The following is a 10,202-nucleotide window of genomic DNA, read 5'->3' on the forward strand; positions in this document are numbered from 1 at the left end:
TAACCACAGCTTAATAATAAAAACACAAACAACCTAATTTTTAACAATGAGCAAAAGATCTGAACGGGCATTTCACAAGGAAGATACACAGCAGCCAAGAAGCAAATTAATGTGTTCAACAACATAAATCATCAGGGAATTTCAAATGAAAACTACAATGAGATATCACTACATACCTATTAGAATGGCTGATATTAAAAAGACTGACCACGCAAATGTTGATAAGAATGTGGAATGACTAGAATTATTACACATTTCTGGCGGGAGTTTAAAATATTACAATCGATTTGGAATTCTGTCTGTAAGTTTTTCACAAAGTTAAACATAAACCTACTTTAGGACCTAGAAATTCTAGTTTAGGTATTTTTCTATCTTTTTGAGTAGTCTCTTCAGCATCCATGCCTGTTATATTCATTACAAGAACAAGTTGGGAAAAAATATTTCTACTAAACATAATTGACGTGGGTTGTTCAGCAGAATACACAAAGAACTTATATAAATTAATAATAAAAAAAGGCAACTCATGAAAAAAGTGGTAAAAATATGAACAAGTAGTGCTCATAAAAGCCTGTTTAAAAGGCTCTTCTACCTAACTGATCATTGAGGAAATGCAAATTAAAATAAGATGGAAAGAATTTTAAACGTTAAGATACCTGATAATATGGTTTAGGAGATAATATGGAAAATGGGAATTCACCTCTTGGGAGCATGTGAATTAACACAACCCTTTGGAGAATAATTTGAAAATATGTTGTATACCTTTGATCGAGCAACTCTCCTCTGAAGCACATATCTTTGAGAAAAAAATGCACGTGTGCACAGGAACATGTACAGGAACATGCACAGGAATGTTCATAACAGAAATGTTTGCAATAAAAAAAATACATTCTGGAGGAACCTAAGTGTTCATTGACATTAAAATGGGTAATTCTGTATATTCACTTCATGATGTAATAACCAGCAATGAAAATGAGCGAGCTAAAAACTACCTGCAGCAATGTGGATGAATATCATAAACATAATACTGAGAGGAATAAAGCAAATTGCAAAAGAATATATGCTGTAAAATGATAGCATAATGATGATGCTAAAATAGTATGTTTTGTTTAGGGATAGATAGGTGGATGGATGGATAGATAGGTAGGTAGATAGACAGACAGACAGACAGATACATAGCTACATAGATACATAGATGATAGATAGATAGATAGATAGATAGATAGATAGATAGATAGATAGTCAGATAGCAAGAACTGAGGCAGCATGTTATAGTAGTAAGTAATAGTGCAGACTCTAGAGCTCAACTCCTGGATTTGTATTCTAGCTCTGTAATTCGGTAGCTCTGTGACTTTGGGCAAATTACTTAACTTCCTCATGTTACAGGTTTGTCATTTATTAAATAAGGATAATTGTAGTATCCGGCTCATTGGATTGTTATGAGGTTGAAAAATGAGTCGATATTTGTAAAGTACTTAGAACAGTGCTTATCAGAGTGCATATATCTGTTAAATAAATACAAATGATAAACATCAAATTCTGGAGAGTGGTTCCCTGGTGTGGGAGGAGAGAAGTATCATGGGGGTTTCAATTATATTTCTACTATCTTGTTTCTTAAGCTGGAAGATGAGTACACAGATGTTTTTTACTTATTTGTTTTTTGATGAGTCAAAATATTTCAAAATTTAAAATGACTTTTTAAATTAAAATAATTTAAACAAATTATTTCAAAATACATTGTCAAACTTGTGGAGGAAGAGATGAGTTATAATCAGAGATTAATATTGTGATATATTTCAGATACCTAGGAAGAGAACTTTCCTTGAAGTATATAAATTCGATTATTGTAGCTTCTTTAAACAGAGGCTCTTAAAAAATTATTGTTTTATTATAAAGTAATGTATACCTATAGTAAAATATAAATAGATAGGCATAATATTCTTTTGCAATTCTGTTATCCAAATATAAATATTAACACTTTAAAGTGTTTTGTTCTATTTTAAAAATATATTGTCTACAATGGTGGATATATGTCCTTACATGTTTTCAAAAGTCATACACCAAGAGTGAACTCTAATGACACTATAGACTTTGGGTGATACGATGTGTTAATGAAGGTTCATAGGTTCAAGATGTTGATTGTGGGGGAGGCTGTGCATACGTGGGGCAGGGGAAATGTGGAAAATCACTGTACTTTCTGCTCATCTTTATTGTGAGCCTGAAACTGCTCTAAAAAATGAAGCCTATTAAATTTCGAAAAATATACATGTATTGCTAACATTCCAGCAGCATTCCTAAACCTCAGGGACAAAGCACTGGCCTTGGAATCAGAAAACCTAAGTTTTCTTCATGCTTCTGCTGTTGATTCATTTTGAGTCTCTGAGCTAGACCGTCTCCAGTGACATCCTCATGCTTCATTTTATTTATCTTTAGAATGGATGTGTTGTCTTTCTCCTCTTTCAAATGGCAAGAACAAAACCATCCTTCCTTCCTTACTACAGCACAGAAGCGAGAGTTAGAATTTCCTTTCCCGCCCTCCCCCACTGCCTTTCACTGACTAGCAAAGAAGTTTATTTTATTTTAATAAAGTCTGTGAAAAATGATTCATGCTCGAAAGCAGCCTTTTCCCTTTGCTTAACGACAGCTTCAGCTTCTGAGTGTAAGCTAAAATGTGGAATAATCCCTTGTGATTTTCAGAATGTACATACGAGCATATGTGCTGGGCTTTCGAAAATTTCTTTGTTCGTGAATCTATTGTGCACATAAGCAAGAGCGGTCTAGACTCTCTGAAGAGGAGAGTCGCAAGAAAAGTCTTCTAATTTCCCAATTGTTGTTTCCCAATTACTCGCTGTAGGAAAAACAGTGCCAGCAACACTGCGATGGTGGCAACCAGTGCCCCTGGTTGGCTTCTCTGCTGTATTTCCGAGGAAGCAGTGTGCAGTTGTTTTCTCCCTGCTGTGCCCATTTTCAGACTCCCAGACAATCGTTTATTTAAAAGTAAAACAACAACAAACACAGTAACTGCTTACTCTTTACCATGTCAATGGGAATTATACACTGGTAGCCAGGGGGTCTGGCCTTTTAGGCCTACTTGTTTGAAAAATAAAAATGGTCCTCAGTCCAACTGGTGTGCTAATGGCACCTACTCAGCTTTTTCTCTTTTATTGTAAAGGAGGAAAAAAAATATTTGGCTTGAAAGGCTTCCTTGGCTCATCTCTTTCTCTGGTTCCTGCAGTCAGCATGGTGGGCCCCAGATGTGTCTCTGGTTGACTGACAGTCTTGAGTTTCCATCTAAAAAAGAGGTTCAATAAAGCTCAGAGCTTATTTTGCCAAGCATGGCTGCTCTTTCTTTTTAAGCCCACATGCGCTCAAAGGGGAATTTAATCCTTGCATCGCTGATTGTTTACACTAAAGAGTTGTGTTGTGAGAGCAATTTGATGTCTGTGAGACAGTTTGAACATTTTAATAAAACTGTGAGAAAGATTTTCTTTCAAAACAGAAAGTGTGATTTTGCCACGTATAAATAAACATCAACTACCAATGGGCTCAGAGCGCTTAACCTGGAGATTCTGGATGAAGCCCAGGCTTAACCAATCAAAATGTTTTTCACCTTAATTTGTTTAAAAATGAATATAAACTCCGCCTACATGAATGCTGTTTCTCCTCGTGCAGGTGATTAAGGCATCTCTACATTAAAGAAAATTTGGGTTTATGCAGACACAACATTACATCGGACAATTTTTCAGGACCCATTTATTCTGCAGACATTCATTGAGCACCTGAGAGTGACTACCAGTGATATCAACGTGAGAAAGACTCCTCTTTATAATCAAGGAGCCCGTGGTCCATAGACTGGTTCAGAAAACAGACTTATAAACAAATTATTATGATATGAATGATAAGAACAATGGCAGTGATATGTTACAGGTATTATGGGCCTCAGAAGTTGGCATTTGAGTCAGCCAGAATTAAATCAGGGAAGCTTCCTAAACCTTAAGAGATGAGAAAGATTTGGTCATTCTAAGTGGGGGAGGACATACTCTAGTCTAGAAATGCCAGAGAGTGCGTGTGATGTGTGTGTGTGCACACGTGCGTGCACAAGCACAAGCCATGTGCTCACATATGTGTCTGTGTTCTGGAGATTCTGAAGGAGAAAGGATAAAAACAAGCAGTTCAGCACTGCTAGAAGAGAAACTACAGCAAATGAGCCCAGATGGTAACTGGGAACCAGATCAAGTGGTTACCATGAAGAGATTTTATTCTGGGGTGATGGACAACGTTTCCTTTTTAGATTGATCACTTTGAAGCTTTGTGGATGATGGACTGAGGAGGGAGACACTGGAGTCACATTGGAGCTTGTCTTGTCCTTCAAGGTCCCTTAAATCTTGGTTCTTCTATGAATGAATCACCAAAAGTCTGTGGTGTATCCAGAAGTTTAATTACCTCTGCTGGTAATTAAACAAAACTCAAACATGCCAAGGGACGAGGGCTGGAAGGAGACATCAGGCCAGATGGAACAGCTGTTCAAGCCCATCCTGCCTCTTCCATAAAACCTCACTGGGTTTCTCACTCGCTCTAGCACCCCGGGCCTTCACGGTCCTGCACCTTTAACATTCGGATCCAAGTGGGAAAGAATCCTTTTCTCTTAATTCCTTTCGGCACAGCTGAGACAGGTAGTAATTTTCAGAAACTTCGTTTGAAAAAAGGACCACCACAGAAAATATGAAGGGAGAAGGAAAAAGAAAACAACGAAGAAAGTATAGAAAGATGTAAAACAATTATGTTTACAAAATACAAATTTTGTATCCTATGACGGCCAACATTTTTGCCAGACCCACAAACCATTTCTCAAGCTCTCGGCTCTCCCATTCTCTTCCCTGCCCTTATGGGTCTAGTCTCACAGATATGGACAAAACAGTGCACAGGCAATACTGAGGTGTGCCACCCCTGAGATCTGGGGCGGGCTTCAGGCATCTTCAGGGAAGATGCCAACATCTTGAGAAGAAAGGATCTCCCCCAGAGACACTTCCTGGCTTGCTGCGGAGATCCTGGGCCAGTTAAAGACCTGGGCTGAGTCAATGGGGTCCTAGTGTGAGTCTTTTCCCCAGGGGTGAGAACACAAGTTCCCATGTTTCAGACGTGTCTCTTGCATGACCCTTCCCTCTATCCTCCTTATTCCCACCCAGATTCAGATGGTTTTCTCTTGTTCGAACTATTGCATTGGTCTGGTCTACAAATGCTGTGGCATTTTCTTTTTCTTTCTTTTTTTTAATAACGGGGGAGAGCGTGAACACTGTCCCCACTACCACAAATGATGCAGTCGAGTTTCCCACATTTGGAGAAATCTCAGGGGTCAGCACACCCGGAGTGCAGTGGGTGAGCCTCACCCTGGGAAAACCACCTTTGTGATCATGACATCTCCCCTGCCAGGTAAGTCCTGATATTTTCTTTTTTAAAGTTTCACCCTGCCCTGATCATCTTTCTGTCATTGTCTACCAGATTAACAGAATTTTTGGCCTGGTGGTCAGTGCCAGTGTAGCTCCCCAGCCAAACATCCCTTACACACAACTCGTGCTTCAGTCAAACCTCAATGATTAGACACACGATTTCTCAAGCATGCCCTGTCTCTCCCCATGGGCACTTCCAAGAGTTAATCCCCTATCTCTCCAATTCAAGAGGAAATCCAAACTATCCTTAAAAATCCATCCCAGAACCACTGACTTGGCCAACTCTTCATCTTTCTTTAGCACTTATTTTATTCTGATTTGTCTTAGAGTTTTTAAAATGCATATTTCATTCTCATTTACCTGCTCTCCTCTCCAGACTAAATTCTAGAGTCACTGAAGACAGGAATAAAATACCTTACAGATCAGTGTGAAGATCAAATAGAGACCCTATGTAAATTGCTAGCATGGGAATTGGCACATGATAAGCACCCCACAAATGTTATTAAGATTTGAAGTATGATTTGAGAGTCAAATAAAACTAGATTTCAGCATTCACTCCACCATACCTAGCTTGGTGACCCTGAGAATTACTTAATCTCATAGAACCTCAGTTTTCTCATCAGTAAAAATGAAGAACCATCATTCCTTCTTCATGGTGTTGTGGGGATAAATTAGATGATAGATTAAATTTGATCATAAGTATTAAAATACTTAGCAATTTTTTAATACACTTGTGCTATCATTATGAGGCTGAGAACAGTTCTTTTCATAGAAAAAGCTTTAGGAAACATTTGAACTGGAGGTTTCATGCCTCAGATGTAAACACTTCCCATAATACATGAATCTGGATTCTGGGCAGGGGTCCCATTTCTCCCTTCCACCTCTGCTCCCACCTTGGTGGAGGGTGGCTCTTCTTCCCACCCAGCTTTCTGTAGCTTCATCCTGGGTGGATCCTCAGTGGTGCTCACTTTGAATGACAGCTGGCCTGCTGAATGGCATGCTGCTAAGTAGCCCTCCTCCGACGCGCTTACTATGGTTTTTAGGGGAGAATGAGGTGGGAGAATATTCTATTTTTCTGACTTATTTGAGTTTCTACTATTTTGAAGACAACACCAGAGGAGTTACACTTAGAAACTTTTGCATGTGAGGGTGTTGGGGAATGTATCTACTTTAAATTAACCAGATATGAATGAAAGCGTGAATAATGTTGCTAATACTGACCAAGTAAAGAAAATAAAGGCTCATTCCATCGTGAATCTGAGAGGATCCACATACCTCAATGCAACCAGGAGGACCCCAGAAACCACCCTGTCCAAATGCTTTGCAGGCTGGTCCTGGTATCCAGCCTGGAAACATCAGCTGCACAGATACCCAGGGCCTGTGGACATTAACCAGCCATCCAATTGACGGTTCTCAGTTTCCACCTTTGCTCTGTGGTGAGAGCACGTAATGCATTGCAGGAAGCCGATCAATTATTTGCAAGTGGGATACATGATACATCTCCGGCACTCCAACCACAGCTAAAATCCAATTCCATCAGCTGGATTGGCTTTGACGGAGAAGTGAGAGTCACATTTTGGGAAAGTGGGATTGATTCTGCATGTTACAACTTACTCTTATGCAAAAAAAAAAAAAAAAAAAAAAAAAAAAAAAAAACCCAAAAAACAAAAAACAAAAAAATACAAACACACACACACACACACACATATAAAAACAAACCAAAAAAAACTGGTTATGAAGATATCCCCCAATGATCTATTCCTAATTATCAATCCCAAGGAGTCCCAATTGAACCCATGGGTTTAAGTCAATTTTTTTGTGTGTGAATTTTTAGTAATTTTTAGTAAATTTTGATGACTCTCTCAGAACCTCAGTTTTCTCATCTGTTAAAAGAGATATGTATCTCACGGTGTTGGTTTAAAGATTATATTAGATAATAGACGCAGAATTGCCACAGAGCTAATAAAGTTTAAGCCTCTCCTTTGCAGGGGCCCCTTTCAAGACCTCGTACTTAACTTTATAGTTGTAATTTCGCAACCTTTTTCTTAAAAAGAGTGCAAAAGCCTGTAGGCTTAAAACCCCACAAACCTGGCGTTGCTTGTAGGTGGATGTACCGAATAAGTGCTCAGATGGCAGGAAGCAGTTGGTAAGGTCAGCACTAAAGGAACCTGGAAGAGGAAGTGGGTATCTCTTCAGAGACTTGCAACTTTATTGATTACTAAGTGCCAGAGCACCTGGCCCTTGGGACGGGAGGGCAGAGGTGGTGGGGGGAGGTTCTAGGGCTTGAGAAAGGATCTAGCAAAAATATGAGTTGATCATGGCTAAAATTATTACCTCATGTGTTGGAACCTGTGTCAAGACTGAAAAGTGTTTCTAAGGGACTAGACCTCTCGTAGTGGAATCTCATGTAAGGTGACCAGCCCGTGAGGGAGATAGCCTGGGGCAGGTGCCTCTCAAACCATATCGGGCTAGAAGGCCACAGGGCCAGCCACAGCTCTGGTTCTACAGAGCCTTTGAGAGAGCTGGGACAGACCCAGATTGGCCTGTAGTAAGGGACATAGTACACTTCAACCGACAGTCTCTGCTCCAACAGTTTCTTGGCCGGACACACAGGGAATCATTGTCAACCCCAGCCCCTCCTTTCCCCCTCCATCTTTCCTCTCCGCTCCCCTTATCCTTCTTACCCTCCCACTTTTCTTCTTTTACTTTCTCTCTTCCATTTCATGAATCATGATATAAATTTCAATCAAAGATAAAAATGTACTTTATTTCACCCTTTTCGCTGTGATTAAGTTCTGTCCACAGCAAGGACATTGGCGTTTCCATGGGAACCAATACACTGTCAAGCCGAGGAGGACGACAGTGTAGAAAAGTCGAAAGCAGGCAAAGAGGTTTGCTGCGGTTGCTTTTCACCTGCTCCAGAAGAAACAGAATTATGGAATCCAGGGGCTGCCGAAGAATTTACAAGGTCACTAAATGATATGCCTACCTCCAGGAGAGCCAATGAAACAATTCTGGAGATAAGCAAATGTCCTTTATTTAAAGAGGGCCAGAACAGATCCCAGAATCTCCTTCAAAAAGGCATTCAGCTGTTATTTTTATTTTTATTTTTATTTTTTTTAAGGGCAATTATTCAGCAGATGATTGGAGCAATGCCTGGGCTCCTGAGCCTGTTCCTCTGGCCTGGTCAGAACTCAGGAGAGACAGCTGCAGACGGAAACGAGTGCTTCCGCTTAGCCAGGGCAGAGACCTTGCCTGGCTCACCTTCTGGTCCTCTGACACTATTGTGCTCCACCTTTGCTACCTGTAATCCCACTACGCACTCTATCAAAGTACCCAGGACCCACCCAAATCAGAGCAAAAATCTCTTCTCCTCCCTTTTTACAATTTTTTTCTAAAGAAGAATGCTTATTATTCTGGTCTTCCTATGATTGTTATAGACAACATTTATACTATTTTAAGCATATAAAAATGTTATAGAAGGACTTGCGGGAGTGAATGTTAATGCTATGACTTTAGTAGAAAAACCAGAACAATATTTCTCTGGTGGGTGACAGTGGATACAGTGGATGTGGAAATGGAGAGAGACTTATTCAAGACTTCTTCATTCCAGGGACTTGCCAGCACTTAGCATGTGTCAGGCCTCCACGTCTGTTCACAAGAAATGAAAAGAAGCCGGTGGCCAGGATGCAGTTGGGCTAATCATTCAGATTATCCAAGTAAAGGAAAAGGGGGAAATAGTCTGCCGTTTATGCAGAAGGCTTCCTGCACTCAGCTGTTGAGCTGTGAGCACAGGCAATTAAGAGAAAAGTTATTAGTCAGAAGCATCTCGGCCTGGTTAGCGGCATTTTCCCAAATGTCTCGGCTCATTGATGGACTTTTGAGTCCTGATTTTCCTGGGTCAAGGTTGTACCCAGCAGGGCCAAGGAGCTGGCCACATATGGGGACCCAGAGCTCACCAGTTGCTAGCTGAATGGTCTTGGGCAAAGGAAGCACCCTTGAGTCTCAATTTTCTTATTTAAAATAGGTGATAATATCTACTCAAATCTGAAATTAGCTGAGAAGTATGTAGACCATTTTGTGTGGTACCTGACATGTGGCCAATGGAAACTGCTCAATAATAGCAGCTATTATTATTATTATTATTATTATTATTATTATTCTGTCATTTTGACTTCCTAATGAATGTAATAAAGGCCTCTGAGGAAGGCGCTCAGCCTCCTTGCTTATAGCTTCTGTTGCTTCAACTGGAGATGATGCCCCTTTCATACATACATTCCTCTTGTTGTTGCCATTTCAAATTCTAGGGAAATCAAAGTGGAGCAAAGTGGTGACAGGACATCAACAAAGCCTGGGGCAAGTTTGACTTGGGCATAAGTCACGAATGGGGATGGCCTGCATTACCCTCTTCCCTGTGCCTCCCAAACTGCAGAGGCGGCTTCCTGCTGCCTTTCTTCTCTCGGGAAAGGGTGAAAAACAGCTGACAGCTGGGATGGAAAGAAACTGGTACAGACACTGCCTATGCCTCCTCTTTCCGTTTCTTCCTGTTTGATTGCTCACATGATACCTTGAGCAGAAGCACTAGCCCTGAAAGCCCTGATTTTCAACCAATACCAGCAGCCCTCTAGGTCTAGACTCCTAGGGAGAAAAAGAAACCACTGTGAGTCGAATTTTCTTCCAGCTAACAATTACACCGTCCTAACGCTATAGCACAAGTTACCTACATAGGTATGGAGTTCCCTATCACTAAGCTGGCCT

At 40.4% G+C, this 10,202-nt stretch overlaps 1 non-coding gene across 1 annotated transcript; it reads right to left on the reverse strand.

Moving 5' to 3' along the window:
* Window positions 1-5,273: 5,273 nt before the first annotated feature.
* LOC118614416 lies at window positions 5,274-5,435 on the reverse strand. Its single transcript, XR_004956029.1, has one exon. It is a non-coding gene; the product is annotated as a U1 spliceosomal RNA (small nuclear RNA).
* Between the last annotated feature and the right edge of the window lie 4,767 nt (window positions 5,436-10,202).

This window comes from Rousettus aegyptiacus, unplaced genomic scaffold (genome assembly GCF_014176215.1).
Source record: "Rousettus aegyptiacus isolate mRouAeg1 unplaced genomic scaffold, mRouAeg1.p scaffold_m13_p_2, whole genome shotgun sequence".
Classification (NCBI taxonomy): domain Eukaryota; kingdom Metazoa; phylum Chordata; class Mammalia; order Chiroptera; family Pteropodidae; genus Rousettus; species Rousettus aegyptiacus.